The following is a 19,963-nucleotide window of genomic DNA, read 5'->3' on the forward strand; positions in this document are numbered from 1 at the left end:
GGTAGAGCAAGGAAAGGGAGGCTCCGGAAAACCTAATAACTTGCAAAGAGGAGAGAGGTTTCTTCAAACAACTTCCAGACTCAGAGAATGAAACCTGCCTACCAATTCAATAAGGATTTTCCTGATCCCTCTTTCTACCCTCCAATTCTCCCTGCCCCAAACCTGGGAGGGCAGAGGTAGTAGCTACTGAGAAAGGAGGAGGGAGAGGGAGAAGGGAAGAGGCTGATCATTTCCCTTACCTTAGCTGATGACAGAGGAGAAAGAATATCTTTGAATGAAGATCAAACTGTTGATTATTTCATGGAACTAAACATTCTGACATTCTATTTTGTTAAAAATTTAGTTTGTATTTTATGTCTTAAAAGTCACCATCGGACACTGTATTACCTAAGAATGTTCAGAAAATAATGGGACCGCTTTTTTTTTTTCTTTTTCTTAATCCAAAAGTAGGATAAAATAGAGTTCTGGAAAACTTAATGAAAATAATAATTCAAATAAGTTTGCTTTGTGATAAGCATCTCACACATCAGGTTTGTTCACTGAACAAGTTACAGAGGACATCATGGAATTTGGAAACACCAAGAATCCTAGAAATCTAGTCTTTCCATGAAATACTGGAAAAGTACAGAAAATCTTTGGAATAGTTTGGAATTATCTGGAATAGTTGGAATAGTTTATGTTCAGGGATAAGTATTTGATCACCTGTAATACATTGGTTAACAATCAATAACTGATGAGTAAGGCTTGAAAGAGAGTTAGAAAAAGTGCAGCATGCAGATTGAATCTTCACTAGTTTATGGTGTATCTCAAATGGTGTCACCTTTCATCTTTTGTCAGAAACACTTGTAAATCCTGATGGAGATACAAAAGGACTTTGTGGCATCTTGCTGCTGACTCTTGAATATGGTACAGCTTCTCAATGTTGTAGTCACCTGGACATTCAAGATCACTTGATGCGCAAGGTAAAAGGTCATATTACAGTTCTTGAGCTTTGCTTTTAAATAACATGCTTCTTCTTACTGAGTCTGTATCTAACATCCTTAAATCAGGAAGAAGTACGTGGGTGATTATTTTCACACGTTAAAGCATCACAAGCCTTCCAGTCTGTGACTACAATTCTTTCCCAAGAAAAGTCCAATTCCAGCACAATTTAGAGAAAAGGTGGTTGTCACCATGCAGGAGGGTCAACAATTATTTCAAGCATGTGTCATATGGGGTATAGGTGCCACTGATCCAAACAGAAAGATAAGAAGTAAAAAGTACACTGACATTTAAGTTCATTTTTAAGTGAAAATAACACAACTTTTGAACTGTAATGTTGATTAGGCAGCTGGAGATATTTGGAGCTTGGAGGAAACAACTGTGTTTGAAATTAAAATTTAGAATTGGTCAACATAAATATAATGTGAGTTGAAGGGCTAAGATGCTCACTTTGAGGCTAACCACAAGATGCCATTTCCAAAGCTGGAGTCACAGGAGAAAGACAGAAAACCTCAAAGTTAACAAAAGGAAAGAAAACCTTCCTTATTTTGATGACCCAAAATCTTAGGAACCCCCCCAAAAAAATCTTGTGAAAATTCATAGTTACTGAAGAACTTGATTATCATTAGCACAAATATTGGTCTCTATATTACTTCTTTTTAAGTTAAAGCTAAGTAAACATATTTGAAAATGTTGATGGAACGGTTTCACATTTGGGGAAAATATGGATTAGTTAATTGTTTATAAACTGTAAATATACTTAAACATATTTAATTTAGAGAATACCAAACACCTTTGTAAAATATTAGGACGTTAAAACCAGGAAATATTTCTATTAACTTATCCCTAAGATAAAGTATTCACCATCATAGTCTCAACTTCCTCTAAAAGTAAATTTCATGCAGAGGGTTGAAATAATTTTAAAGATTTACTGCAAAAATCAGAACCTTTTCATGATACCCTTGCCCAGTTACAATTAAACTTATATTTAACTTTTGAAAATGTGTAAAATAATTAATAAAAAAATCTAAAAGTGGGTATTCCCTCTCTCCTTTTGCTTCCTTCCCTTCCCCGCTTCCCTCCAACACTCCCTTCAACAAGTATGTGTGTATGTATGTTCAGTGTACTAAACTAGGTGCTTAGGCTGATGAAAATGAGACAGAGTAATATAAAACATCTACAAAGATAATTATAATACAAGTGAGAATATTTTCTGGTTCATTAGATATGAATTATTGAAAGGTGGTTATAATTGTTGAATGAACAAATTCTCTGTGCATTTCTGATTGATTATGTTTTGGTAGTAATGAAAGACAAATTAGGATGGAATGATGGAATTTCATCATTCCACCAAATTAGGATGGAATTTCAAAAATCACAATGCTATAATTTAAAAATGGTAAATAGGTATATTATGAAGCAAATAAGCTTGCTGTGCACTTTTGAATTTCATATAGATTTAGCTTCCTGCAGAATATTTGCAGCAATGTAATTAGTTTTGAATGTTCAGATAATGTTATTGTCAGGCCATACAAATTTAATTCATAGCAAACTCTTAGAAGCAAGAAGTACATAAAATCCAAGCTGTTGACTGTTAGTTTCAGTGAGTGCATTAGGGTAATTTTTAACAAGTGCTCTTTAGGTAATTCAGATTTTCAGGCTTGATTATGAACCTTTCTAGAGCATTTCTAGCCAACTAAAATTTAAACACCAACATTTGTAGGCCAGTATGTCAATAAAGTCTAGCTCAGCATGTTAAGGAAAAAAGTAAACATTTGTTGAGATTTTAAAAGCTAAAACATTGCTTACGATGCACTAGTCATAACTGAAAAGAATTTTCTAAAGATTAAGAATTCACTTAGCAGTGCACACACATCTTAATTGCATAATTACTTGAAGCAACCACTCTAATCCATCTTGTTCGTTTTACACTGTATAAAGGAAACAAACTAATTATGGCTTTTCATTCAAGAAAAATACAAACCAGTACCACATTTACTGGGTTCATTCAGTCTCGTACACTCTGCTGCTTAGACAGGCAGGAAATAGAGGAGAAAAAAAAAAAAAGTGGTCATTAAGCTGCTGGCTATCAGCGTTCTTAAAATTGAACCAACCCTCATGGAAGGTGGAAGTCATGCTGGTTTTCTTCCATGTTGGAAACTGACAGCAATATGTTGATCAGGGAGCCACACTCGAGGAGAACAACTTGAAATGGGCTAATTTGAACGGGGTGAAGATTTACGTGCAGTGACAAAAGAATGAAGGAATTGTTAGCACAAGGCACAGGCCAGCCTGATGACAAGTGAAACATTAGTGTGTTAACATTCAGGCATGTGTGTGATATACAAACAAGGAGTACGACAGAGAGGAAGTATTTGAGTATCTACTTATGCAGGCTCATTCTAAAGAAAGGCAACTTTGCCTCTACAAAGTCTTTCAGTTGAACTGTAATGACCTGGTATATGGTCCCTTAAACGTATGCCTGGAAAGGAACAGACAAATCGGGAGCACAGGAGCTAAAGGAAACTATTAGAGTTTGGAGATTTTAGAGCCTTGAAACCATGGATACAGTCCTGGATAATAGCATGGAGCTCAGGTGGCCCGAAAGGTTTAATCCAGTCCGACGCCCACCAGATGTGGTCTTGGATCAAGTTCATGCCGGATTAGCAACTGGCGTATCACTCAAATAATGTACAGCAATTATATGGCAGCTCCTAAAAATGCCTCTCTTGTTTAGGGTCCCTATGTGAGATGCCAACCTAGGGAAGATAAGACCTTGAAGTTATAGGGGAAGGCAGGGCTCAATCTGTGCCTGAAGTGAGAGGTGAGGGCCCTTCATGAGCAGAAGTAAGTTTGGAAGTGAGATCATCGCCTGGTCCACAGTGGTAAGCACAGCTTCTGTGTGAGTCATGTGCGTGGTAATGGCATTTTACACACCTGACAAGTTTATAGTAAAAATATTGGAATTACTTCCATCACTTTATTAAGTGATTGAAGGGGAGTGCGTGTCAAATTTTATTTCCAGTTAGCAATAGCATACTTTTAAACTACTACTGATTATAGATTTACACTGTAAAAGCTGAAGTGAGCTGTCATCTGAGGGCATAAATATATGACGCTTACTTTAGGCAGTTACATATTTTATCTAAAATAAAGCTGGCTTTCTGGGTCACACACAATTAATTTTCATATTTTTTACACGTTTGTCACAAAGGCAAACCAATGTCCAATATGTACTACACCATCTTTAAATGCTTGGTTTCAGATTGATGAAGCTGCTGCTCTAATTATAAGCTCCTTCCCTGACTGTTTCCAGTGTGCGTTCCACTCTTGGAATAAGATAGGGAGAAAAAGGCCCCTATGTCCTTTTGAAATCTGATTTTCTGAATTTATACATTGACAGCATTTTTTACCATTACATGGCAATAACCAGTTAATATTACATTCAGAAATTCTCAGTGAGAACACTTATCATGAAATCTATTGATCATTATTAATTTAATTGGACTTCTATGACTTTTAATATAATCGACCTATATTGACTTAACAAATAAGAATCTGCTGTACACATCTGTTGAGAGATCATTTTCCATGTGTCTCATTTTTACATGTCTTGTGAGCAGAGGCACTGACTACTATTGTTCTTGTGCTATTTTTCTAAGGATTTTTAAAATATCAAACAGCCTTGGAAGATACAGATAGTGTCTCTAGAGCAAAAGGCAGATTTGCTTAATATAATAATAATAATAATACTAAAGATACTATATATACCATACTATATTATACCGTACCATACCATACCATACCATACTATAGTCCTCTAGCACAAATGGGCAGACATGTTTACTGCCCGTTATAAAAGACTTGAATTCCCTAAACCCAGTTTTCTTCTCCTCTAATACAACCCACTGCAGGTACAAATGTCACCTGAACCTCTTTGTGTTGCCCTTCGGGAATTAGGCTTGTGGAACTGGAGCAGGAAAATGCTGTTATTCTGGCGACTGTTATTTCTTGAATAACAAAGTCATTTGTCACTGACCTGTGAGTCTCATGACTTTTGACAGAATCCATGGAACTTGGGTGAGCTACCTAATTAGCTTCTAGTTAGGATAAAATCTCAGGCCCTTCATTGTTCTTGACAACATCGTGAAAAAGACAAAGAACAATGGGACTTCTTTAGGAGGGGAAAAAGGAGACAAGGTTTTCGCTCCATGCACACTTTCTGGATTTCCACTTTTGGTATAAATGTGTGTGTGTGTGTGCACGTGTGTGTGCGCGTGTGTGTGCATGTGCGGTGTGTGTGTGCGCGCGTGTGTGTGTGTGTAAGAGAACAGGCTCCTGACAGTTGTTGCAAGGATTCAGGAGCTTAGCTTTTAGAAGCAGCTGGTTGATATCCCCCCACCCCTACCTTGGCTAAGAGAAATTAGAGAATCTACCAGGTAGAAAAAATATATGCCATTTTTAACTTTAGGTCTATAGAATATTGAGGGATATTGAAATCAGATTTGACAGATTTCTGAACTATTCTATAAAATGAACTGCGGGCAGTTCATTTAATGAACCAGGTCAAACTTTCTCTCAAATTCTCTTTGTCTAGAGTGGGCCTGGTGGGTGGAATAGAGGTGGTATGACTTCCGAAAAGGGGGGATTAGCCCCAAACACATGGTGGGCTTTCAGGAACTCTGGGAAAAAGTCCTCCTGAAATAACTCTTCCATTTGCTCTCAGATGCCTGAAATTCTTTATCACCAAGAGGAAATCCTTTCATCCAATGTTTGTAGTAAAGGATTAAAATGCACATACATTGGGAAAGGTGACCCCGTGCTTAAAATGACACTATGGCATACATGAGTAATAGATTCCTGAAAGCAGGCTTTCTGTCTTAAACTGATAGTAAGGTTTAACTTTATAGAGAAGAGAGGAAAAGGGGTCATAATGATTTTATTAAGATAATTATCACTAACCTAATCCAGGCTGGCAAGTAGATTTTATCTTGCATGCAAACTCTACTTAATTGTCAGTGGCTTCCTAGAGGGCTGTTCATGAAGAATTCTAGGGGCACATCCAGGTTTAGTAAAATTCTGTTGTCAGCTAGCCATGCCTGCCAAAAGTATGGAGGGAGAGTTGGCACACATGCTAGATATTTGGAATCTCTGACCTACATTCTTAGTTGTAAATGACTTTCTAAGAGTAAATGTGTCCATTTAGGATATAATAACATCTATCGGCCAGGAACTGATGTTAAAAATTTATGAAACTTCTTCATTTCTTCCCTTTTCAGTTCCCCTTTCACAGCACACACACATTGTTCTTGCTTCTGAGTTTAATATCCACGTTCTAGCCAAACCAGAAGGTCATAGATATCAGGTGGCTGATAAATTGTGGTGCATCAAATAAGCCAGCAAGTATCTACTAGTGACTGCTTAAACTGGCTAACTCTACTACTGTTAGAAATATTTTGCCACAAGTGACAGAAATTCAACTTTAACCAGCTTCACCCAAAAGAGGAAATTAGGCTCCCATTACCAAGAGGGGCAGGGTGTGGCCTCGGAGAGTGCTAGAACCATGGATTTGAATACCATCAGGATGCCCCTGGTTTCTTACTGCTGCCAGTTTTTGCTTTTCTACTTAATTTCCGTAAACAGACATTCTCTATGACACTGGCACCAATAAAATCAGTGACTTTTGGATTACCTTATTTTTTCAGTTTTACCATCAAACAGAAAGGGGATCTCATTTCTTAGTCCCAATTAGAGAAAAAAAAAATGGTGACAAAGGACCAAAGACTTTGGACCGTGTCACGGTTACTATGATTGACTTTACTTGGCTCAAGAATATCCCTGGATATACCTGTGGCCAGGAAGGTTTGTCTGTAAGATTATATCAGCTCCCTCTTGAACCGTAAAGTTAAAAGAAGTCTTTCCCAGAAAGTGGAAGAGTTCTGCTCTTCCTTCTTATTCAATTGATGAGCAGTCAAAAATCAGTGTCTTACAATAAGTGTATTATTAATTCCTAGATTCCGTAGACAATTTTGATCAGAGACGGAAATCTTATCTAAAAGAGTTGTGTTTTATTTCTCTAAAACAAAAGGAGTATGCTGATTTTCTTAAGAAAAACTTTAATAGCGTTCTGTCAAATACAAAGAAATGTATCTCTTTTTTTTAGCATGGCCTAAAGGGCTTTAACGAGTCCTGTCCTCTACCTGTCTTTTGAGTCTATTTTCTACCATTCTTTATCACTCCAAATACCTTTCCTCCCATAAGTCTATCTATCCTCCCGCTACTCAATCATTCATCAAATAAACTATGGTTTTTCCTGTGTTCATGCTTTAGCCTCTCTGTCTAACATGATAAATGTTCTCAACTTAGAGAATTTCTACTAATTCTTCAAGATCTAGCTTAAAAATTTTCTTACTTTTCTTTTTTTTTTTTTTTTTTTTTAAGGTTAAGGACAACTTTTATTGCTACCAGAGGCTTTTATCATCAGTACATGGTTCTGACTGCAGTACCTTCTTCAGGCTGCACAGGGAGCTCAGGACCCAGAAGTCATGAAGAGAAATACAGGTAGGCTGGGGAGGCAAGGGGATTAACTTTTATCAAGAAAATCCTAACAGTTTAACATAAAACTAGGGTACTGAATTCAGTTATGACATGTTACAGACCCAAATCATAGAGCTGCCCCAACATCTAGACAGTCTCTCCTACTGATTATAAACGAGTAAACTGAACAGTTTTTTTAAAATCTAATTTTAGTTGTTACATGTTTCTTTGGTGAGCACCTGGATATATTAACTTTATCACAAATTCTATTTTACAAATGTCAAAAATGCTTCCAACAAATCTTAAGAGTGTCCTAATCACATGCCACTTTTAAGCTTCAATTTAAGATAAAAATGAAAATATTAATTTTGTTTCCAAACTCTAGAAATTGAAAGGAGACAAACAAAAATCAACATGGTAATGGGAGTTCTTTTTCTGTTACCAACTCTGATTCATAGGCAATTCTGAAGTACCTTTTTCAGATTAAGTTGAATTTGAAAATTCAGACAGCCAATTAATTAACAAAAGAATAATAAATAAAAATCAAAGTGCTGTAAGAACTAAACAAGGTAATGTGGAAAGGGGAGTTTGGGGTGTTTCATGAAAGGCGATAGTTAAGAATGGCCATTCTCAGTAGATGGCATCTGAACTGAGCCCTCAAAAATGAGAAGCAAGAAAGCAGGCAAAGATCTTAGAAAATTTCCTTCCAGACAGAGGAAACAGCAAAGTAAAGATTCTGTGCCTGTGATTTACCATCATTTGCATTTACTTAGCTAAGGTTCTTTGCATAAACATTTTACTCATGCTAATAGAGCATAATTGTGTCTGTAATTATTAATTTTACTCAGAGGATTGTGTAGTTTGGAGGAAAGATTAATTGATGATCTTTATGTATATTTATTTGCAAGGATAACATGCTGTGTTTTACTGGTACAAATAGCAGGTAGGGTTGAACTTACCTGAGTTTTCAAACTAGATCCCCTGGAGATTTGTGGTGCTGAGAGTCATCAGATAGAAAGCAGTAGGAGAAAACGGCTTTGGGGGATGAGAAGAGAAACCGGAAGAAATGCCAGGCTCTGGTCTAAAACAAAAACAATAACAAAACTCTGTCATGTTTCAGTTTTTGTTTTGTGAGGAAAATCGAATCAAATCAAAATCACGAGTTTATTTTATTTTCTGAACTGTCACCTTTATCGTGCTGAATTGTCACGTTGATTTCTGTCCTTAGAGGCATGCAGATGCATGAATGAATCCTTAAAAAACAGAAATTTCTGACTGCTTTTCCAAGGACTTTCAAATTAGCCTTTGTACTTGGTCAAAGTACAATAAACAATGTGCTTATTACATAGCTACCTTTTATAAAGCTACACACACATTATGTGTTATATATATACACTTACACATATACACACATAATACATATATAGATACATATTTATTTATATCAGAATTACTGAAATCATCTAACACCATCGAATAAAACAGAACAAAAGTTAAAGTGATACACCCCAAAGAAGTCAAAGCCAATCAGGTATCCGATTAGCCATACCCAGAAGTTTGAGCATATATACTCGACACAAGCAAACACACAAAACCAGTCTCCCCTCTGAAAAAGGAAGGGCCGGTGAGATCAAAGAGTTTGGCTGAGCTCACACGGAATCATAGTGGTTGGTCTGAGAGCAGAACCTAAGACTTCAGGCAGTCAGTTCAGTTCAGAGCTCCCTCCCAGGGAAAGTGACAGGCCAGCTTGGAAGGTACCTGCGCAGACAATGGCCTTGGGTGATGAATGGCTTTGGGGGATGAGAAGAGAAACCAGAAGAAATGCCAGGCTCTGGTCTAAAACAACAACATCTACTTTTTTTTTTCCTTTACTCTCCTACTTTGATGATTTTTTCTTGCCATAGTAGTAAGTAGGATATTTTGACAGGCACTTAAAAAGAGCGGTGCCAGCTAAAAATGAGTGAGTCAGTGGGTGATTCTGCTGCAGGACTGATGAGGAAGCAGGTATTGACCACGTTTAGAGGCGGAAAGGGCCATGGCTTCGTGAGTGCCCAGGGCTGCTGATAACCCTGACCTTCTTGTTTCTCTGTTGGAAAAAAACTGTAGGGCTGAATTGCTCTCAACCGTGTTCTAAGGGGGAAAAAAGATAGTGTTTGAAGCATTGTACTTTTTTTTGCTTTATTTTATTTTTAAAATTCTCCTTATTGGTACAGGTTTTTACATCATGGTTGTGAAAATTGTTCCATAATGTCAGGCTTCTCTGTATGTTTTCTTATCTTGAAAAATAGTAACGAATAATGACAACTTTTTCCAGTTTCTTATCACTCTATTAACAACCAATTATACCTAATGACAAACCACTCTTTTTAATGCATAATGCTTTTGAATAGTGTTAGTCTTAAACTAGATATCTTGTTCCATAGCTGGAATTGTAGGGACTGTTTTTGAATGTTCCCTGAAACATTTCTTACAATTCAAATAAGGCTAGCCACTACCACTGTTTCATCAAATCTTCCTTATATTGAGATTCCTTTGTCAGCCTCCTGAACTTCAATATTGCTAGTAACTGGCAAATTCTAAGAGGTATAAAAATATATGTGTGCTCTGTATGAAGGACCTGAGAGGATTATGCATGCATTTTCAAAATTTATACTCTGTAAAGTATTTCTTTGTCATAGGGTTCCTTGCTCTAGGTGATTATTTATTAATCTGGGACAGCGTAAACTCCTGGAGAAAGGGTCTGTGGGTTATGTATCTTTCAATGCCCAATGGATAGCCCAGATTCTGGCTCAAAGGCAGATTCTTAATAAATGTTCATGTGATTCATAATCATACATGTTCTACCATCTTCTTATAGAACAACTTTCATCAACCAAAGTATATATATCTTTGTAAGTGAAGTATCTCATAAAATCAATTATCTGATGCATAGTTTTGCTGTGTATTCCTCTTTTTGTAACTGAATTGTTGCAAGTGATAAGCACTAAGGTCACTGAAATGACATTAGATAATGACTGCCTCATTGTTTCAGTTATATTCAGTCTCCAATACATGCATTTTATTTACAACACCATTCATAGGTCTTATAATAATTGGCAAAAGACCACAAATATGGTTCCCATTACCCTGAATATCTTTCAGAACTCACCTTGTGAGTGACTTCTTAAACCTGGATCCTCCTCTGCCTTTTCCCACCAGCCAGAGCCCTCTCAGTTTCACCCAGACTAATTTTACCACACACACACACAAAAAAAGACTCAATCAATTGGCAAGTGATTACAAGTCATTAGCTTCTTGCTGGGTTAATTAGAAGTCATTAACTTTAAGGGTTAAGACACACAGAATATCCTTGCCTTGAGTTTCTGAACTCAATTTGAAGCTATACATGAAAGAGAACTTTTAAATATCCTTATGAGAATATATTTAAAAAGTAATACAAGTTTAAATCCTGAAAAGTCCCAGTGGAGTTCCAAAATAAATAAATAAACATACAAAATTAAAAACTCACTTTTGAAAAATGTGACCTCCTATTGAGCTGGATGCTAGCCAAAAAGCCTGTTGGATCAATTCCTGTTAACCAAGGTAGTTTTCCCAGAGGCAACCAGGTACTAAAGTTCCAGCTCCTTTGCCCTAGAAATGTCTTGGCTATGGAGCACTTGTAGAATTACCCAGTATTACCTGCAGAACACACACCCAAACACACACACACACATTCACACTCACACAAATACCCAAACACACCTAATTTCTTTACTTGATAACATGAAAATAAAAGGCAGAATAGAGCTAAAGATGGAAAGACAATCTTTGGAAGGTATTTGCTTTATTCTACATTCTTAAGTCTGTACTTAGCATTGATAACTTATATACTCATTCCTAGTATAGTTAAACTAACTTTGTTAGGCATTCACTGGGCATTTAAATTATTAGACTTAATAGTTCTATAATAGTATTAATGTCTGTATGCTAAGAAATTTATTCATTCAAAGAAGAAGTTTGTATGAAAATTTGATAAAGAGATTTGAAACTGTAATGATTTTAGACATTAAAACCATGTTATGAAAATTTACAATTTTGGTTCAAAGCCTACCTACAATTAGAATTTGAATCTCACTCTCACTCATTGTATGTATCTACCTCAAAAAAAAGTATGTATTGAACACATGCTATGTTTTCATTAACTGAAAATAAAGATATTATAGATTATTGATTAAAATGATAAACTAGGGAATTGGACAATCCTGGTTTTGAAGAATCTCCCAACCAAGCATTGGATTTTCTACATATACAATCCTGACGTGATTTAAGTTTACTTTCTTTCCAATCTTTATAATTTCATTATTTTTCTTGCTTAAGTGAACTGGATAACACCTCTGGTACGATGCTGACTGGTAGTGGTGTTAGTGAACATCTTAGTCTTATTCCCAAATTCATGGAGAAAGTATTCAAATTTTCTCCAATAAAAATGATGTTGCCATAGTTTTTTGTAGATGATCTTTTTCAGATTGAGAAAGATAATTGAAAAGTACCTAGAATAGAAGTTACCAGAGTGTGTTGCTATTGGTGTGGTACTGTTTTGTAAAAGTTCTCTTTCATTTTCTGTATATACCTAAGTAAGTATAAACACACACACACACAATGTGAGTTTTTGGCTTTAGAAGAGTTTGAAAGCTATTAGCCTAGAAAAACTCAATTCAAAACAATTATCTTTGTAACCTTGCTGTTGTTGCTGTTTCTTGCCAATTCATCATTGTACCTACACCTTCTGTTCTACCAAGCTTCATGTTTCGTAAGATGCTTCTTGTATCAAAGCACAGTATGCTTATATACAAACATACAAACCAGAAAACAGGGCTCAAAGACTGTTCATGTTAAACACTTCTGTAACCTTTATTCGGGTAAAAAAAATTAGAACCTTAGACATTTCCTCTTTGTTCCTTCCCAGTCTCTGATTCTCTTTCCAAATAACCGCTATCCTGACCTCTAACATCACTGATTACTTTTGCCTGTTTCGATTTTCATATAAATTTATATACATAAGTGCTCTTGTATGCCTGATTCTCTCTGTCATCTTTTGCTCAATATTAGATTTATGAGATCCATCCATGTTACAGTGAGTAGCATGATTTTGTTCATTTTCATTGTTGGATGGTATTCTTTTGTGTAACTATCTGTAAGTCTAATTATCTATTATACTATTGATGTGCATTTGGGTTGATTACATTTTGGTTATTATAAATAATGTTACTATAAATATTCTTATACATATCTTTTACCAAATGTAAGTGTACATTTTTCTTAGACATATATTAGAAATGGAATTTCTCAGTTTTAGATGTTTCACTAATATTAGCTTTAATAGACCCTGCCAAATTGTTCCTCAAAGTGGTGTCACTAATTTACTCTCCTATCAAAAAATGTGAGAGTCCTTGTTCCTACATAACCTTGACAACACTTACTACTATAATTTTTTATAATAAATTTAAATAAATTATATTTATTCTGATAGGTGTTTAGTCCTATCTCTATCCTTAACTGTGGCAAAACGAAACCAAAACAAAAACTAAACACAATTTTCACTCTGTAGTTTCACTGTTATTGGTGTTGTTTGATTTATTGGTGTTGAACAGAATATTATAATTTTAATGTAATTTAATTTTAAAATATTTTCCTTTATCTTTAATGCTTTTTGTGTTCAGTTTAAGTAGTCTTTGCCTAGACCAAGATCATTCAAATATCCTCCTGTGTTTACTTCAAAAAACTCTATTATTTTATAATTAACATTTAGATCTATAATTCATCTAAATTGATTCTTGCATATAATGTGAATTAGGTGTACAGATTTTATATATATATATATACATATATATATATGTATATATATATTTCCAGTTTCAGTTTTTGAAAGGTCTGTACATTTTCCTCTGAGATCAAGTGCTATCTTTGTCATAAATTTAGTTCCATCTACGTGTGTCTATGCTGGACTCTATTATGTTCAATTTGTGTATTTTTTTTTTCTCCTTACACGAAGCCATATTGTTTTAATTGCTGTAACTTTGTAATGTCTGGAAGTACAAAGTTAAGCTCTTTAGCTTTGGTTTCCTCCTTAAAGGTTGCTTGGCTGACTTACTGTTTCAGCCATGACTGACTAGCTTGTAAGACTCTCTTGCTGACAACAAAGTGAAACCTTGACAAAATATAGAAAACAGCTGTTTGAATACATTGCAGAGCAAGGGCACAGAGAGTACTTGAGAAAAAGAAATCAGAGAATTACCTTGGTTTATTCCCTCAGGGCAATAGCCCAAGCAGATAATAAGAGCTTCACTGTGCTCTGGAGGCAAAGGTAGGTAACCGAAATTATTAAAACCTGAGGGTCAGAGACAGAAAACCACAACAGTGAGCCCCTGAATTTGAAGACAAATTTCTCTTAAATCTTTTCTATTTACCCACATATTTACCATTTCAGGTATTTGCTATAGTTTCAAGTTTTCCTTAGGTGTTATTTCTCTTTATTCTGAAGAATTCCTTTACTATTTCTTGTAGTGAAGATTTACTGGCAATGGATTCTCTCAGGTTTTGTTTATTTGAACCTCTATTAACTCATATTTTGAAGGATACTTTTATTAGAAAAAAGAATATTATAACTCTGGTAGTTTTTTTTTTCTTAAAACCTTTTAAAGATGCCATTCCATTGTCTTCCGGACTTTATTGTTTTTGATGAGAAGTAAGCTCTCAATTAAATCATTGTTCCTCTCTATAAAAATTGTCTTTTTCTCTGGCTGCTTTTAAGATATTTTATTTTTGATTTTCAGCAGTTTGATTAAATGTGCCTAGATGTGGCTGTCTTTGCATCAATCTTGTTCTGGGTTTGCTGCAATTCTTGGATCTGTGTTGATGGTTTCTATCAAATATGAAGAAAATTTGAGATATCATTTTTTTTCAAGAATTTTTTTGACTTCTCTCTGGCACAAAACATACATGAATATTATATTGCTTAATGTCATTCCACAAGTAACTGCACTTTAAAAAAAATACTCTATTCTCTGTTCTTCAAATTGGATAATTTCTAATTTTTTGTCTTTAATTACATTGTCCTTTCTTCTCTGATCTCGTCTACTGTAAAGTTCATCTGATGAATTTTTATTTCAGATAGTGTAATTTTCAGTTCTAGACTTTTCCATTTGATTCTTTATAACAGATTTAATTGCTGTGCTGAGATTCCTCATATATTTACTTATTATGCCACCTTTTCCTTTAAATTCTTAAAAATATTTATTATACTTGGTTTAAAATTATTGTCTGCTAATTTCAGTATTTCATATTAAATATTACACACCTTCTGTCTATGAAAGGATAGACTACTATTTACATTTATTTTGTGCATTCATGACATTTTTCTTAATTTTTTCAATATTTCGGGGCCACAAATTTCACCTGAGAGTTTTTTCAAATTGTCAGAAATCTCAAAAAAATTCCAATATATTTATTGAAAAAAGTCTGCATATAAGTGGACCGGCACAGTTCAAACCCATGTTGTTCAAGGATCAACTGTATACTAAAGTAAACATGTTGACTTTTTGGTATGCTTAGAATCCTTGCTTCTCACTGAAAATGTTCATAAAGGCACCCATATCATCAAATGAAAATGGAAAGCAATGTTCTAGAACTTTGTTAAAAAATTCTAAGTGTCTTCCTCTTCATAGATAATGATAATTTAGAGAGCAGACAGACAATAAATTTCCGAAACAAAAAACTAATTTGGTGTCATAAAAATATAATTGAGCTCTGGATCAGAAGTTTTGAGTTCTACTAAAAATGAACTATAATCCTGTAGGCTTCAGTTTTGTTATCTATAAAGTGAATGGATTAGATTAAACCATTTTGAAGGTCTAATTTAGACTCAAAATACCATGATTCTATAATAATTATGTTTTCATTTTAAAGTTGGGTCCAAAGACAGGTGAAAAATAGGAAGGAATCACCAGAAGCAAGAATGGGGATCTCACAGTGAGTTTCATAAGCCAGAAGAGATCCTGCAACCCATAGATATTTTTTCTTGCCTAAAGGTATAAGACATGTGGATGAATCAGAACAGAGTATCTTAATTCCTAATTTATATTGAATATAGGATCTGTGAATGCAACCATATATACTGTTTTCTGGGTAGTTTCTGTGGTTGCCTCATGATTAGTAGCATGTGTGGATTAGCATAAAGGGATTTTGTTTTTTGAGAGCTTGGAGACATTATCTGATTATTTAACACTTCTCTGATTGATGCTGAAACCAGATAATAGTAACCTGGTATTTGTCACTATTCAAATCTTACTTCAAGTGCTCAGTGTAATCCTCGTAATCTTAGCAAAGAGTTACAATAAAGATCAAGCTAACACCTGACAACGGTTCAACATTTCATTTGTTTTTAAAATACAAAGCAAACATTCAGATTGAATTATTGCCTAATCCACATGGATCACTCCAGTCAGGGGCAAACTAGATGAAAGTCAGCAAGACTCAATACTATAGCTCTAAAAAGATTTTGCCACTCTAATGTTTAACAATATAACTTCAGACTGCACACATTTTTTTTTTTTTTAATTCACAAGGTTTAAAAAAAGCCACTGCCAACATGTGGACCCTTTAGTCATCCTGTAAAGGTAACTGGGAAGAATGTATCAGACAGAGATTAAGTATTTGTCCTGGAGTCTCTCATTGACTGAAAAGTGAAATTCCCAAGGAGTTATTTTGGCTCCAGGATAGGTTTTTTAGCAATTATCACAGAGCTGGCTGCACTTAGCCCCAAGTAGGCCAATTAATTATCATGACCCAGAAGGGAGCATGGAAATGGAAATATTAGAAAGCAAACCCCTCAATTTTCACATCCTAATCACAGCAGTCTGATCTCTAGAAAGACTTTTATAAAAGCAGTTTTGTATTTCTTCAGATCCTTTCAGGCAAATAACCCCAGGGCTCTGATTTCTGCATCCATTTTCTGTAGCCACTGTGGAATGCACAGTCTTTTAACAAGCCCAAGTAGAGCTGTACTGTTTTTTATGAAACAAACTTTCATTTGTAAAACAAAATATAATCTTAGAAATGGGGAGTTTGCAGGACACCCAGATCACAGCCTTCCAACTCTCCCCACATGGTGGAGATTTTTCCATAGTGGTGTTCAAGCACCTATCTGAAACAAAAAGTAACATTTCATTTTCCCCTGTGACACCAGGTCGTGGAGTTATTCTAACGTGCTCTGAGAATTAAAGGAGAGAAATTAGAGCCTCTTTCTTTTTTCTATCTACTCCTGTGGGCTGGACTCATGGTACAGTGAACTGGGCCTTGAAATACAGTTCAAATAACTTTAGGATCAAAAATATCATGGTATTAAGCACATCTATAAAAATGGCATATGGCAAAAAGGCATATAGGTTGGTTATAAGTGTCTGTAAGTGTACTAAGTATTGTAGAAGTCAAATATTTCCAGAGACAATGGCCTAACTTGGTGACTTCCCCATTATTCTCTGGGTTTATCAGAACTGTATAAGCCCATGCTAGTGCATGAGATTATTTGTTGTATAGACGGACATTAATTTTTATTTTTAAAAATTACTTAATTAATTAATTAATTTTTTGGCCGCATTGGGTCTTCGTTGCTGCGTGTGGGCTTTCTCTAGTTGCGGTGAGAGGGGCTACTCTTTGTTGTGGTGCGTGGGCTTCTCATTGCAGTGGCTTCTCTTGTTGCGGAGCACGGGCTCTAGGCACGTGGGCTTCAGTAGTTGTGGCCTGTGGGCTCAGTAGTTGTCGCTCACGGGCTCTAGAGCATAGGCTCAGTAGTTGCGGTGCATGGGCTTAGTTGCTCCGTGGCATGTGGGATCTTCCTGGACCAGGACTCGAACCTGTGTCCCTGCATTGGCAGGCGGATTCTTAATCACTGAGCCACCAGGGAAGTCCCTAGACTGACATTAATTTTAGATAAAGAAAAGTCTCTACAGTTATTCCAATCTGGTTAAAACTTCTCAGAGAGATTATTCTTAAGGCTCTATTCCTTTCCTTCTTTTGTTTGCTGGAACATTGCTAGATTTAGTTTTCTCCCAAAATATGGATTTATAATAATTAAAAATGTATTTTATGTTATGTAGTGACTCACAGTGAATTAATGATTAAATTTATGGCAAGAGAAACAGTAAGTTGATCAGCATAGATTGGCATTTTTAATCAATTAAAGCATGTATATATTAGCCTGGGTTAGTCCACTATATAACAGAATTACTCACAAATTTATGAAGTACAAGGCTGTCAAAATATACCCTCCCCCAGTAAATCAAGCTGGCCCTGAGCATGTGTTTTTCTTTTAATTATCACTTAATAGTAATTCTGGGCTTTGCTTTTAAAGAATATTGGCAACGTAACTTGGCATAGAATTTGGCATACTTTGTTTATTGGCAAGTTCCATCTAGCTTCTTTCCTGTATTGTTGTGTTTCTTTAAACAAATCTCTCAATATTCACAGAATTAGATCAATTAGAATTGGAAAAATTTTCATGGATGATTGAGACTTTCCTGTGACTCATGACAGATTACTGTCTACAGATTTTTTTCTTATTGTTTGGCCTGGTTTTACGACAACATTAAGAGTAATGTGTGTGACATCACTTTCTTTTTTCAATACTCATGTCTATCCAGGATTCCCTAGTTAAGTAATGACTATTTTTAATATTTGTTTTGTTTCTCATTACATATTTTTCCAAATTGTAGTCTGTTAAAATTACATTTAATAACTGTTTCCTTTTTGGTTTCTAGGTTTTCACATTCCACCAAAGAAATTGCATATGGTAGTGTTGCTGGGGAGCCCATCCAACTTATGGGCTTATGAAAAGATCTACAGAATCATTTCATTGTAAATTATTAAGTTGCCAGAATTTCTTTCTAGAGCAAAGTGGAATAGAAATGCATAAACAGATGAAACTTTTTTACCTCTAAGATGAACCAAAGTTTTAGGACTGATCTTTCCACTCTGCTGTCCTTTCTTTCCTCATGGGTCCTCCTCCCACACCTATACTGATGTCACATTGAAATTTATGCTAACTGAGGGACCCAGAACTCCTCTCTCAAGCTTCCACGGCTTTGCACATTCCTTTCTCTCTTCCTGAGACGGTCTTCCTGTTATTTTTTAAAAATATTTTACTTATTCATTTTTAACAACTTTATTGAGGTATAATTGGCACACAATAAACTGCACATATTTAATGTATGCAATTTGATGAGTTTTTGTTTTCCAAGTTTATTGATATATAATTGACATATAACATTGTGTAAGTTTAAGATGTACAAACATAATGATTTGATATACGTATTTACTACAAACTGATTAGCACAATAAGGTTAGTTAACACATCCATAACCTCACGTAATTGCCAGTGTTTTCTGGTGAGGAATTTTGAGATTTACTCTTTACTCTCTCACAACTTTGAAATATACAATACAGTAGTGTTAACTATGGTCACCATGCTGTACATGACATCCCTAAAGTTTATCTAATAACTAGAAGTTGGTGCCCTTTGACCATCTTTACCCATTGTTCCCACCTCCCTCCCTGCCTCTGGTAACCACCAAACTGTTCTTTTTTTCTGTGAGTTTGGCTTTTTTCGATTCCGTATGTTAAGTGAGATCATACAATATTTATCTTTATGTCTGCCTTATTTCACTTAGCACAATGCCCCTTAGTTTCATCTGCGTTGTCTCAAATGGCAGGATTTCCTTTTTTATGGCTGAGTAATATTCCATTATATATACATATATATATATATATATATATATATATATATATCTCACATTTTCTTTATCAGTTTGTTCATCAATGAACACAGGTTATTTCCATGTCTTGGCTATTGTAAATAATGTTGCAGTGAACATGGAGGTGCAGATATCTCTTCAAGATGGTGATTTCATTTCCTTCAAATATATACCCAGAAGTGAGATTGCTGGATCATATGTAATTTTGATCCAGCAATCTCATACTGTTTTCCATAGTGACTGCACCAATTCACATTCCCACCAACAGTATATAAGTATATAAGGGTTTCCTTTTCTCCACATCCTCATCAGTACTTTTTCTCTCTTGTCTTTTTGATCATAACCATTCTAACAGGTATAAAGTGCTATCTCATTGTGACTTTGATTTGCATTTCCCTGATGATTACTGGTATTGAGCATCTTTTCATATAGCTGTTGGTCATTCAGATATCTTCTTTGGAAAAATGTCTATTAAGGTCCTTTGTCCATCTTATTATTTGTGGACTTTTTGTTTGTTTTTTGCCATTGAGAAGTATGATTTCCTTATCTATTTTGGATATTAGCCTGTTATTAGATATATAGTCTGCAAATATTGATATTTTCTTCTCTTTTGTAGGTTCACTTAGTTGTTTCTTTTGTTGTGTAACTTTTTCCTTTGA

At 35.1% G+C, this 19,963-nt stretch overlaps 1 long non-coding RNA gene across 1 annotated transcript in view; it reads right to left on the reverse strand.

Moving 5' to 3' along the window:
• LOC137756036 (uncharacterized) overlaps positions 1-19,963 on the reverse strand; it is an 84,675-nt gene that overhangs the window by 51,713 nt on the left and 12,999 nt on the right. The window contains exon 2 of the long non-coding RNA XR_011072161.1: positions 8,478-8,599. This is a non-coding gene — a long non-coding RNA (uncharacterized lncRNA). The remainder of the gene's footprint in view (positions 1-8,477; positions 8,600-19,963) is intronic.

This window comes from Eschrichtius robustus, chromosome 21 (genome assembly GCF_028021215.1).
Source record: "Eschrichtius robustus isolate mEscRob2 chromosome 21, mEscRob2.pri, whole genome shotgun sequence".
NCBI classification, from domain to species: Eukaryota; Metazoa; Chordata; class Mammalia; order Artiodactyla; family Eschrichtiidae; genus Eschrichtius; species Eschrichtius robustus.